Source organism: Lactuca serriola, chromosome 3, assembly GCF_051521515.1.
Source record: "Lactuca serriola cultivar US96UC23 chromosome 3, Lser_US96UC23_V15, whole genome shotgun sequence".
Taxonomy (NCBI): domain Eukaryota; kingdom Viridiplantae; phylum Streptophyta; class Magnoliopsida; order Asterales; family Asteraceae; genus Lactuca; species Lactuca serriola.
Genome location: NC_136410.1, coordinates 71,835,924 through 71,853,160, shown reverse-complemented (window position 1 = coordinate 71,853,160; position 17,237 = coordinate 71,835,924).

Here is a 17,237-nt window from a genome sequence, read left to right as displayed (position 1 = left end):
TGAGTTTCCCTCACTGTACTTACGGGTCTAAGGCACCAAGGTCGGCCCATTGAATTGATATCCTACTATACATTAATATGTACAGTATGGAATAGATCTGCATGACTATATGCTAGCTGTTGATATGCTTAGTCTGGTAGATCTGTAAGACTACATGTGATTCTATCTACATAATTAATTGTATGTTGAATATATTTTTTATTGGTTATATGTCGACGTATTGTGTTGGGTTAAGGTTATACTGCTTTGTGTTGTAGCCAACAAACCGTGGAGCATTCCACATATGAGCTGAGGGTTGGGTAGGGCATGCCAGACTCATACTAAGGGCTCAAGAGCATTTCGGATACGAGTTGAGGATCGGTTGTTATGTTAGACTCGTATTGAGGGCTAGAGGGTATTCTAGTCCGATGATTGAGTCGACCCACTATATATTGGTATTTCGGTCCGATGATTGATTGGACCAGGGAGAAACCCATACATAAGTTGTGGACCCCGAGGGCAAGCCAGACGTATGTTGTGGGCTTAGGAAGCAAGCCAAATATGAGATGTAGGCTCGATAGGCAAGCCAGACTCATACTGTGGGCTTAGGGGTAATCTAGTCTTGTAGTTGTGGACCCAATATATATTGTTATGTGTATATGTTTTCTGTTTGTGTTTCTATTTTGGGGGAACTCACTAAGTTTCGTGCTTACAGTTTTAGATTATCGTTTCATGTTCTTTAAAGGATTGTGTTGAGGCGAAGGTTTGACCGTACACGTCGTTGGTTTTACTACTGATTGGATATTGAGAGACTCTGATTTTAAATAATGTTTTGGAAATAATGGTTTTGTACGCACTTCTATTTGTAAATGGATTGTTTTGAAAAGCTTAAAATTTGTTGAAATTTTTGGGATGTTACAAGTTGGTATCAGAGCCTTGGTTTGAGTGAATTGGAGGAACACTTGTTTGAATCCAGCCTAAAACTAAGCAAAAGAGTTTTAAAAATGATTTTCAAAGTTGTTCTCAAAATAACCAAAAGAGGATGTGATGTGTACGATCAGTCGGAGCCAATAAGTAGACCCTAAATTACCACACTGTTATTTGATGTTGTGATATGTTAGAAAAGCATACCAGTGATAGGCTTGGGATCTTCAAGGAATTGCATGATAGAATTGTCTGATTATATGATGCCTGGTAGCCTAAGGTTTCTTTCTTATATGGAATTGACATCATAACCTTAGTTTCTTAGTGTATGCATCATAGTTGTACATAACTAAGATTCTATAGCTTGAGAATGTTTGGTTTAGCCTTATTTTCTGTTCTTGTTTGATGAAGGGCTTAGGGTAAAATCAAGTATTTGACTGTCTATAGGATCCAGTGTTATGTATGATTAACATACATGAGTGTTGCAAGGTTGGTGGAAGTTTCATGAGTGGGTGCAGTACATGGCGGGTCAGCGTGAGAATTATTACCCACTCTTGAGAGAGTGAGGTTAGGGTGAACATGTATATGAGATGCTGGGAGATGGAGATCGAGAATTTCGTATGAGGATACGCCTGATTTTTTTGTGTCTTAGTGTCAGTTCACTCCACAGCTCGAATGTTTCTTACTTTGTGCTTTGTGGGACCTGCATTGATGTGATCTAACTATCAAATGAATACATTAACTTACATGCTATGAAGGTTAAATAATCTTAAAGTGAAGGATTTGGCCCTATTGCGCAGTTCTCATTAGAGTCGATTCGTTGTTGGGTTGGGTCCTTTAGTTGAAAGATTATTTAAGTTTTGTTTCATGTAATTGTATTCATGAAGTGGTTGGCTGACATTGATTGGAGTCCTTTCGCAGTTGTTGGCAGGGGAGGTGGAGGAATCCTAGGAGAACCTAGGAAGTATTTTAGTGCGGTTGTTTTGCTGTCGAGCATGTATTGGGAATATTATTATGAGTAGTTTTAGAGGACTCGAGATGATCCTTAAGGAAAGTATGGATAGGCATGGAAGGTAGTATTGGGCCCATCCTAATGGAAGCGTAGGATCCATACTCGAATCGAGGAGATTTTAGGGGATTTTAAGGGCTAGTCGGGAGAGATAGCATGGGTTGATACCATGTTTTGTGGTAGTGGTTCCATATATATTGATCTTTTGGTTATGGTTGCTCAGGCATAAGGATGGGTCTGGTAATTTTTTTCGGTTCTAGTGGCGATATCGGTTTGAGTTGAATGGTATAGACCTAGATGAGTATGTTGGTTTGGAGGTCTTGAGGGTTTTGCTCAAGGTCGTGCATTAAGTAGCGGGACTCAAGAAGGAAACGATTGTTATAATCGGCTTGGGAATTATAGCTGGAAGTTGAGTGGTTGATTGATGGATTTGATTGTCGCTATCTGTGGCAAGGATTATGCCCTTTCAATTTTCCGAGTTCGAAGAAGGAGTGAGCAGGCTTGTGACTGTCAGAGTTAGGATGTAAACCCTACATGGGGTCTGTTGGTCGCAGTTTTTGGCGACAGTACGTCAGCATAAGAGTGCACATGAGGATTGATGTGGTATGAACGCTTTGTGAAGGCAGGTCAGGTACCGGATTGACAGTCGAGATTGCAGGAAAAGAATGTATGTTTTGAATAGCAAGTTGGTGTTTTGCTTATGCAGTTGCAAGAATTCCTTAATGCTAAGTAGGTATGATTGGAAAATTTCAGAGGTCTTCAGTTGAAATATAGAATTCTGTTAGGATTTAATGGATCTTTATCTGAAAGATCACCTTGAGTGTGTTATGCATTCCAAGATTTAGGGACGGCTTGTACCTAGTTGAGCCGGTTTGGGTTATGGTTTAGTTTCACACTAGTAAGTGGTAGTTCAAACCTTAAGCGGGGGAGAACTAGGTATTATGCTTGGAGGATCATCAATCTGTTCGAGTTCAAGGTAGTGGAAGAATGGTTCATAGGGATCTACGGTGCGAGTATGTGGGATCTCAGTTCAAGATTTGGACAAGTCATGGGTGTATAGCAAGCGACAACCAGATGTATGTGTTTAAGAGACATATGAGTCGTCTCTCAGCAGAAAGCGATTGGTCATGGAGTTCGTTGCAGCTATTGGTTCCTTTTGGGGGTGACAAGGAATTTATGAGGAGTCGTAAGGAATACTCAGGTTAAGTATCAGTTGAGGAGGAAATTTGTCAGCTCTTTGCGTTGATTTCTAATTATAGTCTATCTTGGGCAGAGGTCAATCATGAAATCAGTTTCAAAGTTGGTTACGTCCAGCTCCGCGCAGATTTTGGTTCATTACTCTAAAGTCAATGCGTCATTGATTATTGGTCGTTTCGTTCATCATCGGCGGAGGTTCTCTGAAAGTTCAAGTTGTGATAGCTGAAGTTCAATGGATGTTCAAGTTCAGTCTGTTTAATGTTCCTTTAGTCTCTAGGTATGTTTACCCTCAATGGTAACGTGGGATTTTGGTTCATAGCAGGCTCAGGTTCAGGATCACCTTGGAAGTCTTCTCGAGCTAGTTGCGTATTAGTGGAATCTGTTCGGTCTCAATCAAGGTATGGGGTCTTGTTCGAATCATCATGAGAATGTCTTCTGTTAATGATTAAGGTTTTTCGTTTCAATAGAACTCTGGTATTTCTTCCCTTTTTGGATGAGGTTATAGGTTCCCTAAGGATGTGCATTGTGGTAAATTCATCATATATTGTCGATAGGGGTGAATGTGGGCTGGACAAGTTAGCATTAGAGGACTAGGTTCTAATTATATGCACGGTTCTTTTTGGGGTTATAGCCTTTGAATTGGATCAAGAGTACAACCGTTTATTCTGTTCTCGAGTCGTGTGCAACCATGAGTTTTTAGGGTTTGCATTGATAGCAGTTTATTCTTTGAAGGGAATTGTGCGTGGTAAGAATATGACATTGTTATGCTCGGTTAGAGTTGAGAGGGAAGTTGATTAGGTCCTTACAAGGCGATTGAATGACGTGAGTATCTTTAGGCCCCAGGGATGTTGGGCGAATGATGAAATGTCCACAAGATCGGTGTAATATCGGGAATATTCTAGACATAGGCTGAGGGCTGGGTAGGGCATTCCAGACTCATGTTGTAGGCTCGCAGGCAATCTAGACCTATGTTGAGGACCTTGTAAGGGTTTTCCAGACATAGGCTATGGGCCCAGTTGTAACGCCCATGTTTCTGGGCTAAGCATTAGCATGATAATGTAATAGTCAAGGTCAACCATTGTAACATATTTTGAAGTAATAAAAGTGAATTACTTGAATATTATGTGAATTATGTGCTTATATACTTGTTGTAAAGATATAATAAAAATAAGAGTAAAAAATAAAACGTTATATAAACCCGATATCAATGAAGAAAGTTGTAGTAGTTGTAATAATGATTCAGGAGATATAAAGAACGTTGAAAACCGAGTTATAATGAAGAAGTTATGGCATGTCGAAGTTTTGCGACAAAACCGACACTACATTGCGTAACGTAAAAAGTGAGTTGACGATAAAGTGTTTTTTATCCTTAGAGATCTAAACGAAAGTCGTAGTGTTCGTTAAACCAAGAGCGTGCATAATAAGAACGCCCAAATTTGACTTCGTATGAAGAAGTTATGATTTTTCTAAGTTTCAGTGTGGCAATATGCAACCCGGAGTTTGAATAGTAGATCGAACGTTTTTTAGCCAACACAACTTAAATGAGAATCGAAGGTCTCGTTAATAGTAGTTCAACGGTAAAAAGACAGATGAAAACGGACGTCGGATGAAGAAGTTATGATTTTTTAACGGATTTTTCCTGTCCCGGCTTGTTAAAAATATAACTTTAAAAATTGATCAAAATTTGCCAACGGAGTCTAAACGAAAGTTGTAGAGTACGGTCCCACCTACATGAGGATATAAAGAACATCGGAAACGGAGGTTGTATGCGAAAGTTATAAATTTTTGAAGTCAGGATAGCAAAATGTGAGGCTGCGAGAGGAACGTCCCGCATTCGCAAAGACAAGGCTCCGGATAAGCCAAAAAGACCCGACAGGAATCAGAAATGTATCGTACGAGTGCCCTGCGCACGAGGGAACGCCTTGTGCTCCGAAACGTGTTGTGTCCCTCAGAGGAACGCCCTGCGTTGTGCACCGAAGGCCAGGCTCCCCTCTAAAAGGGCATGTGAGACTTGCTCGAAATTCACACCCCCCAATTCTTCTTTCTTTCTCTACTCTCTCTCTCTCTCTCTCTCTCTCTAGCCTCCCTAAACCTCCCTAAAGCCTAGGGAACCTCCCTAGCACTAGAAGGAAGCCCCGGAGCGCCCGACGGCTCCGAGAAAAAGAGCTTTTTGGCTCAGAAGCTCTGCTCCAACGGAGCCCGGTTTTTAGTAAAACCCACTGTAAGTGAGATACGCCTACCCTACTTTAAATATAGCTTATATTTAAATATAATATTGTTATTATGAACCTATAAATAAGATTTATCAGTGATTCAAAGTCGTTGTACTGATTGATCTACTTACGGGGATGATATCTAGGCTCTGATTTAGTGAGGTGTTTAAAGTGGGATTTCCAAACAGTATACTTCGTATAACAAACGGACCCTACCTTCGATATGATTCTACCTGGTTGTTACTTACATGATAGATCATGAAGTAGACTCTGATTTAATGATGAATCTAGACTAATAATTAGTCGCAATAAATATTAGACTAAAATCTAGTGGTAATGATAATAGGTTTCGCCGAAGGAAAATAAATTAAGAAAAGCGTTGTCTGAGTTCAGAATCACCACCTTAACAGGTGAGTACTTTCATCTTACACATAGATATGAAGTATTTAATATAAATTACGTGCTATGTGTGCATATTATATGTGTTCTTGATATCTATATTGGATGAACGTTTTATACATGTTTTAAATGATTTAAACTATATATGTATTTTATATCTACAAATATTTTGGGGTAAAACATGGGTAGATGAAATAGTTGATGTGTGATAAAATGATGAGAGGCCCCGATGTTGACGATGATCCAGTCATCTAGCGGAGTATAGATGACGACCACGAACTATTCTAGATAGTCTAGTGGAACGCTAGCAGGCTCACAACATGTAGGTGTTTGTGAACGATGTGCTCACCGGTGTACTCCATCCCTGTCATGGTTGCCTTACGGACATTTATTGTTGTGGAACCCCCTTAGCAGTAGTGTCCACACCGATGAAAATCCTTAGGATAGGTCCCTTATGATAGATGTTTTAGGGACGTAAGGTAAGGATAACGGGAAAGGGTAATTGGGTTGATTGTTGTGATGAAACTAATAAGCGATTTATTGTGGGTTGAAAACCCTATGTGCTCACCTAGCTCCCAATTCTGACCCACTTAGTTTCTTGTATTACAGGAAATGGCACAAGAGCATAGTTGGATGATTTAACGAGGGATTATCGATTATAAGCCAGTAGATATAAATAAATGTTGTAAGGCCTATGTTGTTATGTTTATGCTTTTGATTTGTATCGAACATGACATCCCGATGTTTTAATATAATGAAATACATTTCTTCGGAAATGCTTTGATAAATCTTTATCACATTTATCTTTTGGGAACAAATTCCGCAACACTTTTTTTAAAAGGTTACTCTGATTTTTAAACAAAGCATAGACAAATCGGTTTTTTTTTGGTCGTGAAAATGGGGATGTCACATAGTGATCATGATTGTTAATTTCTTCTGCTTGTGGTACTATCGGTGTTGGCGACTTGATGGAAGTCAGGAGACTCACGAATTAGCTGGTTTGGATGAAGTGAGTAGTTAAGGGTTGATGGGAGTATCAGTCATGCATCAGAAAGTCTCTGCGGAGTGCTTGCATTATAAATCCAGTTTGTTAGCAAGCTAATATTAGGGGTTGGTTATCAAGGTTGGGTATCGGTTATGAAGTCTCGAATTATGAAGTTCTTTGTGATTGTCTAAATTTATTTTACCAGGTGGGGGTACACCTGAGTTGATATGTTTTGAAAGCAAACGTGTAAATTCTTGGATTTATCATCCTTGCTCATAGGAGCAATGGTTGGATATGGTGTGTAAGAGAGTCAAGGGTTTATTTAAGGCTTTTTGGTACATCTTATTGATTTGGAATTGGTGGAAATTCGCAGTTGATGTGTTTGAGTTCTTTTCTGTGAGTTTGGTAGTAATCATACTCAAAGGCGATGGGTGAATTCAATGAATGGATGAATGTCAGTCCGGGATTATGAGTTCTGAAATTTAGATCTGATGGGTTCCCAGTCTCGGGAAGCATATTGATAGAATTGATTCAGTATTTGTAGCCTTGGGAGTCCCCTGCTTTGTGTATCTCTCTCTAAATTTCTAGTCTTAGCCAGGGAATTATGGAATATGCTGGTGTTTGTGCCTCTCTATAGTGGTTATCTAGCTGAGGCTTGTGTTTGGAGCTGCCTTGTTTCAGATGAAGGGTTCAACAGAAGAGAACGATTAGGAGTCCTGATTCTCCAGTGGAATCAGCAAGGTATGTTAGGGTCAGAAGGGCTTCGTACGGTTCGGATGGTAAAGATATCATAATAAATATGTTCCGAGAAAGTTTTGCTTGCTTAAGAGTCAGTTGAGGTATTGGAATTTTAGATTTTGGGAAGGTTGCGATACTTTCTATAGTGATGAAAGTTAGCAAGTGAAAGATGGTATGGGTAGTCAGCCGCCTGAATGAGCCAACTTTTAGTTAAGATCGGGTTTTGGAGAGGACCATCTGAGTGACCCAAGGTGGAGATACGGAAGCACTACCCTTGGTTAGTTACTGCAGCAGACTTTGAGGACGAAGTCTAAGTCAAGATGGGTAGAATTGTAACATCTGCTTTTGAGGCACTTTCATTGTTGGCCCTTATATTGAGATTTATTGCATTTTGGTCCTTAAGTAAATGAAAGAGTGCAAGGGCCATTGTGGAATTTTGGTAAATTTGGGATTTTGAGAGTACGTTGCGTGTACATTGTTGGATATAGTGTCTAAGTCCATAACTTTATTTGGTATGTACTTGACCCGACCCGGCATGGTCCATTTGGGTTGCATGGCATTGCAATACTTGGATAGACTAAATGAGAGAATATGGCACTTATGATTATTAATATATTATAAATTCTAATATATTAATAATAGTATTATTTAATTAGTATTTGATCAAGTATTAATCTAGTATTAATTTGGTGATCAAAGTGAGACTAATTAAATATATAAGGGTTGATTATGACAATCATCAATTCTTTTATGGTAGATTAATGATCCATGGTTTATGGGTTATGGATGTAACCATTTGGAGCTCCATGGATAGTCCATGGGAGTTACAAACCCATGGGTCATGAGAAATGAAGAGTCATGACAATTAAGAGTATTCATGTGAAAACCCTAATTGTGATGCCACTATAAAAGGGACCCTTTGGCTAGTGAAATCGGACCTAGTAAGGTTACTAGAGAGGGCATAACCGATTTTGAGTGCTAGAAGTATTCTCTCAAGTTATTCCAATTTTTGTGGTGTTGTGTGAAACATTTAAGGCACAACATTTGGGGTGCTAGGCTCACAAAGTCTTGAAGGAATCCAAGCAACAACAAGGTATGTATCTCTACTAGTTTTTATGTTTCATATATTCCCCATGCCATGCTAGTTAGGAAATAACCTTGAAAAAGAAATTTGCATGTATATAGAGAAAACATAGATTCAAGGGTATTAGGGTTGCATGTACACTTAGGAAGTGTTAGAATGCTCAAAACCCATCAGTGATATCAGAGCCTAGGATTGTTTTCTGTATACTTGATGCAAAACTGCTTGAAAAATCGAAAATTCTGCTCACTGTCGACTGGACTCGCTGAGTTCATGGGGAGGACTCTCCGAGTCCATGTACAAATTCATCCTACTCGTCGAGTAGGATCATGCACTCAACGAGTAGGTGCGTGCTGGGCAGTCTTTTCGTGTTTTGTTGCTGGAAATGGATTAGAATCATTATCCCAATCTGTTTTGGACTTGTAAAATCTGTTTTTCAAAATTATAATGATTATGTTAATCCATTTTACATGAATATTAACAATTTCAAAGTATTATATATGTTCATATGATTTCTTGAAATTGCTTGACATGAATTTGTGTTCTTATGAGTTTTTAGAAGATCATAGGAATTATGTGTAACCACCATGTGTGTTTAATTCTTGATCTTAATTGTATTGATGGTGTCCATAACTTGTCCTCAAGTTATGGACAACCAAAAGTCACTTCTTTTAATTGTGATTAAAGAACTAAAGAGGTTTCATAAAATGAAGAGTCTTCATTTTTATGAACCATTAAAACTCATAAGTTACAAATTGAAGTGACTTGGAATAGTTTCAATTATTGCCCTCAAGTTTTGGAATTTGAAAAGTCTTACACTCTAATACTTTAATTCCAAATTAAACCTTAGATTTTTAAAAAGTTTAAAAATCAACACGTATATTATTATTATAATTTTATTATATAGATATGTATAAGAATATGTCATTCTTACCGTTAGTATGCCTCATTCACGAAGTCGGTCTATAAGGCGGGTATAAGGTTGTTGCCTATAAAATGGTGACTTAATGGATATCCACTCTCACCCACCGCTTCCTTGATCGGTGGAGGGTCGTTAGCCAAACGGGTAGGATATGACTTTAAATTCTCATTAAAAGTATAATGAATTATAAAGTAACTATGCATTATAAATTCCCAATCTTAGTTACTTTAGGAAAATGTGAATTTGGTGATAGCCCATAAAATTACACTTTGTACCTTACCAAGTCGTTAGTGGAGCGTGTGTGCTTAACCGGCACACTAACATGGACTAGTAAGAGTGGCAAAGGGTGACTTGACTTTATTATAGATCGGTGGAGCGTGTGTGGTTAACCGGCACATCGATTAGGTAATATTGTTAAGGGTACCAAGTCAATTTGTATGGTTATTCACACCTTGTTTGTGATCCTCGGCATCCCAGTCACAAACTTGAGAGGGCACATTCGAGATTCAAACATGCCATTGAAAAGTTCAATGTATCTCAAAAGGTCTAGGAGTTTCAAAACCAATAAAACCTAATAATAAAATATTTCGTTCTTATGGTGGAAATTGGTAAATCGTCATTTACCTACCTTCAAATATTTTATAGTGTGGATTACGGCATCCCTCTTCCACCTATAAATAGTTTGTTGGATCCTAGCCTTAATATTTCATTTGGGTGACTTATTAAGGATTCTTAATCTAATGAAACTTATCTTCCTTCTATTCCGGATGTCTTCCAATAACGCTGCTTGCTCAAACCCCACATGCTCCTTTTCCCTAATGAACTTGTGTGGTAAGGTCATCTTTGATGGATCCAACTTTAATGAGTGGATCAGAAACATCAGGATGATTACCCTCTATGAGGATAAAGAATATGTCCTTGATAGGGAGCTTAAGGTTGTTAATGAAGCCACTGCTACTCCAGAAGAGATTGCGGAGTTCATTGCGCATGAGAAGGATGCAACCAAGTTGTCCTGCATCATGATGGCCACAATGACTCCGGAACTCCAAAAATCTTATGAAGATTTCTACCCCTATGAGATACACCTAGATCTGATGGAAAGGTACCATCAGAGCGCGCGTCAAGAGAGGTATGAAATCATTTCCTCCATGATAACTGCAAGGATGAAGGATGGTGAACCCATCACCGGTCACTTGCAGAAGATGCAGAGGTTCGTTGACCGGTTGCTAAAGCTCAATGTTGACTTCCCTGAGGAATTGGCGATTGACATCATTCTCCATTCCTTACCTCCAAATTATGATCAGTTTCGTATGACTTATCAGATGAATAAGGAGGAAGTCACACTTAGCAAACTTCAAGGGCTCTTAAGGACAGCTGAAAATGGCCTTAAGGGTAAAGCGGTTGCTACTTCTACTCCTTTAACAGCCCCTGTTCTTGCAATTAGGCAAGGGAAGGGTAAGAAGAGGAAAAGCCCTTCAAAGGGTACCAAGGGTAAGAATCTTGATGGTTCCTCTTCAAGTGGGACAAAGAAAGGTCTCATTACTCCTTCTTCGAACCCAAAGGAAGCACAATGCTTCTATTGCCAAGATAAGGGACACTTCAAGCGAAGCTGCGCCAAATATCTGCAAGATGTAAAGGATGGGAAGGTTAAACCCACCCATGCAGGTATTTACACAATATTGTCTAACAACTCATCTAATGCTAATTCTTGGGTGCTTGATACAGGGTGTGGTATTCACATTTGTACTGATTTGCAGGCACTAAGAAGAAGTGAGCAAGTGGAGCACGGGAAGATAAACTTAGTCATGGGCAACAGGAAAGTATCACCTGTTACCAAGATAGGAGTTTATTCTTTGTTTCTTAATAATGGGTTAATGTTAGATTTGAATAAGTGTTGTTACTCGCCCGAAATGGCGAGAAATATTATTTCGTTTCATGGCTTGTACAAACAAGGTTATACATTTTCATTTGATAATAAAAATGGTGCTATTAATGTTTATTACAATGATGTATTTTACTTTAAATCAATACCTTGCGATGGTGTATACGAAGCCGTAAATGTTGTAGACAATCTAGGAAATAATGTGTTGTATATTGATTCTTATGATAGCTTGGATAAAGCATCCTTGTGGCATTGTCGTCTTGGACATGTTAGCAAGAAGCGCATAGGCCAACTCCAAAAGGCTGGAGTCTTGGAATCATTTGACCTCAAGTCAGATGATAGTTGCGAGTCTTGTTTACTTGGAAAAATGACAAATTCGCCCTTCACAGGTACTTGTGATAGGGGTGAAGGTTTGTTGGACCTTGTACACACGGATGTGTGTGGGCCCTTCAGAGTTGCTACAAGGGATGCTAATCGTTATTATGTGACTTTTACTGATGATTACAATAGATATGGATATATTTACTTAATCAAGCATAAGTCAGAAACCATTGAAAAGTTCAAAGAGTTTAAGCAGGAAGTTGAGAATCAATTGGGCAGGAACATCAAGATGCTCCGATCCGATCGGGGAGGAGAGTATCTTAGCATTGAGTTCCTTGACTATCTTAAGGAATGTGGGATTGTCTCACAATTGACACCTCCCAGGACACCGCAGTTGAATGGTGTATCTGAGAGGCGCAACCGAACCTTGTTGGATATGGTTCATTCCATGATGAGTCGAGCTTCGTTACCAATCTCTTTCTGGGGGTATGCCTTAGAGACTGCCGCCCATATCCTTAATCTAGTCCTTACTAAAAAGGTTGCCAAAACACCTCACGAGATGTGGACTGGGAAAGTTCCCAATTTGGACCACATCAAGATTTGGGGTTGTGAAGCTTTTGTGAGGCGTGAGACTCATGACAAGCTTGAGCCCCGAAGCGAGAGGTGTATTTTCATCGGCTACCCACAGAGATCCTTTGGTTACCTCTTCTACAGACCCAATGACAATGTGGTCTTTGTACCAAGAAGAGGAGTCTTTCGTGAGAGAGAATTCATAAGCCAAGGGGACAGTGGGAGGCAAATTGACCTTGAAGAGCTTCAAGAGTCAAGTGGTAAAGGAACCTCAAATGCTGTCAGCCAACCTAAGGAGGAAACTCCTGTTGAGCCGATAGATGAGTCTGTACCTCCAAGACGTTCCACTAGGGTGAGGAACACACCTGAATTTTATTATGGGTATCACATCACCACTGAAGGTGATACATTTATCAGTGATAGTACACTGATAGATTTGGATGAACCTGATAATTATAAGGAAGCCATGGTAGGCCCTGAGTCTGCGAAATGGAAGGAGGATATGGACAGCGAGATTCAGTCCATGTATGAAAATCAAGTTTGGAACTTGGTTGAAAATGTATCAGGTCGTAAGATAGTTGGGTGCAAATGGATCTTCAAGAAGAAAACCGACATGGATGGGAAAGTACACACTTATAAAGCGCGACTGGTTGCGAAGGGCTTTACTCAAACTCCGAGAGTTGACTATGATGAGACCTTCTCACCAGTAGCTAAGATTAAGTCTATTAGAGTGTTGTTAGCTATAGCTGCATTTCATGACTATGAAATATGGCAAATGGATGTCAAAACCGCTTTCCTTAATGGGAAGTTGGCTGAGGATGTTTACATGGCTCAGCCAGAGGGTTTTGTCGATCCAAAATACCCTAATAGAGTGTGTAAGCTTGAAAAATCCATTTATGGATTGAAACAAGCATCTCACAGGTGGAATCTTTGCTTTGATGAGAAAGTCAAAGAGTTTGGCTTTTCTAGGAGTGGGGATGAGTCTTGTGTGTATGTCAGGGCTAGTGGGAGCATAGTTAGCTTCTTGGTGTTGTATGTGGACGACATACTTCTCATAGGAAACGACATCCCAATTTTGCAGGAGGTTAAGGCCTGGCTTGGGAAGTGTTTTGCTATGAAAGACCTTGGGGAAGCTACCTATATCCTAGGGATAAGGATATTGAGAGATAGGAGTAAGAGACTAATTGGACTTAGTCAAAGTACTTATGTGGATAAGGTACTGAAGAGGTTCAATATGCAAGATTCCAAGAAAGGAGAATTACCAATCCAGAGTAATGCCAAGCTAAGTAAGACTCAGAGTCCTAGTATAGAGGCTGAGATAGTTGAAATGAGTTAGATACCATATGCTTCTGCTGTGGGCTCGATCATGTATGCTATGACTTGTACTCGCCCTGATGTGGCCTTTGCTTTGAGCATGGTCAGTAGATATCAAGGGAACCCTGGCAAGGCACACTGGACAGCGGTAAAGAAAATTCTCAAGTATTTGCGGAGGACTAAGGACTGGGTCCTTACCCTCGGAGGCAGTGATGACTTGAGAGTGGAAGGATATAGTGATGCTAGCTTTCAACCTGATAGGGATAATTTCCGCTCTCAGTCACGCTGGGTCTTTATCCTAAATGGAGGAGCAATTACTTGGAAAAGTTCCAAGCATGAGACAGTAGCTGATTCGACTTGTGAATCAGAGTACATAGCAGCAAGCGAGGCAGCAAAAGAGGCGATATGGCTGAAGAACTTCATCGGAGACCTTGGAGTTGTACCAGCTATAAAGGAGCCAATGGAAATTTTTTGTGACAGTGAAAGTGCGGTTGCTTTGGCTAAAGAACCAAGAGATCACGGGAGATCTAGGCACATTGACAGAAAATACCATTTCCTCAGACATAGAATAGAAGAAGGACTCCTCGTGGCAAAGAGGGTATCATCAGATGAGAACCCGGCAGATCCCCTCACGAAGGGACTGAGCAGGGTTAAGCATTTACAGCATGCAAGGCGCATTGGGCTGAAGGATGATATTAGTTTCAATAATTAGATTCCTGAAACTTGTAAAATGTAATTGACATTTGATGATAAATAAAAGTTGTTATTTATTTATGAGTAACGTGTTACTATCTTGTGTTGATTGTTTACTATGTTTCAATTTTGCATGTTTTTACTTCCAGAATAAGTATGTTATGGTATATATCATATTATTCAAACCATCCACAGTCGGTCAAACTTTGGAAGTAAGTATTGATTCAAGACTGTCATGAATTTGGCTTGTATGATTTGTCTGAAGTGCTTTAGACAATGCAATGGTTGCTACAACATTCATGAGTACTCATAAGGGCTGAGTATTGGATTCAACCCACGCTCACTTGCATCACTTCATGGAATTTATCTCGAGTGATCGTGAGACGGTAATATCATATAAATCTTCAAACCTAGAGATATTAGTTGTTGACTATGAGATGGTTATTCATTGATTGTACGAAAACGCATTGGTAACTCGATGTTATAAAACGTGACTTTTTGAGTAATTCAACAAGTAATTAGTACAAGCATATCAGTCGAAGTTTATCTGTTCCTTCTAGAAATAGAAGCGATATCTGGGCCCCTCAATGATTTGGTTTTGACCTATGTACCGGGCCCGGTCAGAACCTAATTCATGTGTTCAATTTAGTTCTATGTCGAAACAAATCGGAGATCGAGAAACAAATGCTGGACAATAAGTAAGTCCATGTTCCATGTGTTTGTCCGGCTGATATCATGAGAGCAGAGGATTATATGATCACTTATCTTAAATGGCGTATCATCATCATCTCAGTTCCGAGAGACTTTGAAAGAGCTACGATTGCTAGTCGGATTTTGAAGTCATATTTGCAAATATAGTTATTAGACTTATCCAAGTGGGAGACTGTTGGATATAGTGTCTAAGTCCATAACTTTATTTGGTATGTACTTGACCCGACCCGGCATGGTCCATTTGGGTTGCATGGCATTGCAATACTTGGATAGACTAAATGAGAGAATATGGCACTTATGATTATTAATATATTATAAGTTGTAAGGTCAAACCTTGAAATATGATGATGTTTGAAATTAATCTTTCAGCATCAGCGCATATCTCAGCATCAGCATCAGCATTTCAATAGCTCAGTATATAGCTTTATTCAGTGCATTGTAACAGATCTTGTATTTATCTTGTTTCCATAGTTAGCGTATATTAGTTTGCTTTATATCCCTGATTTGTAGGGATTGTCTAGAATAGTATTATATATTGTTCTGTATCGGTTTGTGTAGTTCTCACGCCTTTTACAAACCCTAATAGCCGCTTTGTGCAAACGATAATCTCTTGGTGAGATTATCATTCTTAGTGAAATTTTTTCTTCGTGAAACCTTATTGTTCTTATTTACAGTCATTGTTTGATAAATAGATTGGTCTAAAGTCTTTTCAATTGGTATCAGAGCAGGTTTCTTTTATCAAACAAATGGCTTCATCTTCTTCTTCGTCAAACTCATCAAATCATCCTTCCACTAAAATTCCTCCTTTTGATGAAACAAATTTTTCTATGTGGAAAATAAGGGCTCTATATGCTTTAGAGTCAGTAGATGAAGACATGTTGGACATCGTCGAAAAGGGTCCATATGTTCCGATGTATCAGCCTCTGAAAAACAACGTTCCTGATGGTGCTATGAAGAAAACACCTAGAGAAAACTGGACAGCAGATGACAAAAGAAAAAATGGTCTAGATGTTCGTGCTCGGGCTGCAATCAGTTACGCTTTGCCATACAATATCTTTGGACTGGTCCAGAATTGCATCTCAGCAAAGGAGATGATGGATACACTGACTGTATCTTTTGAAGGCATTGAAGAAGTCAAGGCCACTCAAATAAATGATCTAAACCGAAGGTATGAACATTTTTTTGCAAAGAAAGGTGAAACTCTGACTCAAACCTTTAATAGGTTTAATACTCTTGTTAATGATCTGCGGAGACTAGATCAGTTGAAGCATCGAACTGTTCTAGTGCAGAAGTTTTTGGACTCTCTGGGTGCAGGTTGGTAGAACCATGTTGATGTGCTAAAAAACAGTGAGAAGATCAACACTATGGACTTACAAAGTCTCTATGGAAACCTACGTTACTATGAGGAATCCAAGCTTCAGAGAAAGGAACTGATGAAGGACTCTCAGCGTGAATCATCTGTAGCTTTATTCTCAAACAAAAAGAAAATGTCAGAGTCAGACACTAAAAACCATTCAGACACTGATTCATCTAAAAGTGACACTGATGATCTCGAAAAGGTTGTGGCTAGTGCGGCCTTGATTGTAAAGACTTTTGAGAAATCAGGCCGAAACATCTCAAAGTTTCAGAAGAAGATGGGTGGAAAATTTTCAAAAAGATCAGACGCTGATAAAAAGCATGGTACTGATAAGAAAGGGAAAGCCCAGTGCTTTAACTGTGGGAGCACTGATCATTTTGCAAAAGAATGCAAACAAGAATCCAAAGCTCGGATGAATACTGGAAGCAGAAGTATAACAAGCTGGTTGAAAAACTGAAAGTAGAGAACTTGGATCATAAAGTTCTTGTTGCTGAAGAAGAAAAATGGAAGACTGATGAGGAGTCATCAGATGATGAAGTTAAGTGTCTGATGGTCAAGATAGAAGACACTGATAATTGTGAAAACAGCACAAGTACATTTGATGTTGACATGTCTGATGCAGTTGAAAATTCCAGGAAGCACAACACTGACTCTCCTTCAATGTATCAGGTTAAAAACTTTGTTTCCTACTCAATGAATGAAAAAATCAAAATGTTTGAGTATTTGGGTGTCCTTAATTCTAAGAAGAATCAAACAATAAGGGATTTGCAAAATCAACTTGATCTTCTTGAAACTGAAATATCCATGAAAAATAACATTATTGATTCCACTCAGGAAAACCTTAGAATCACTAGTTTGTCAAACTCATCTTTGTCTGCTGAAATTGATAATGTTAAAGATCTGTTGATCAAAGAACAAACTGTGCTCCAAATTTGGGCAAAA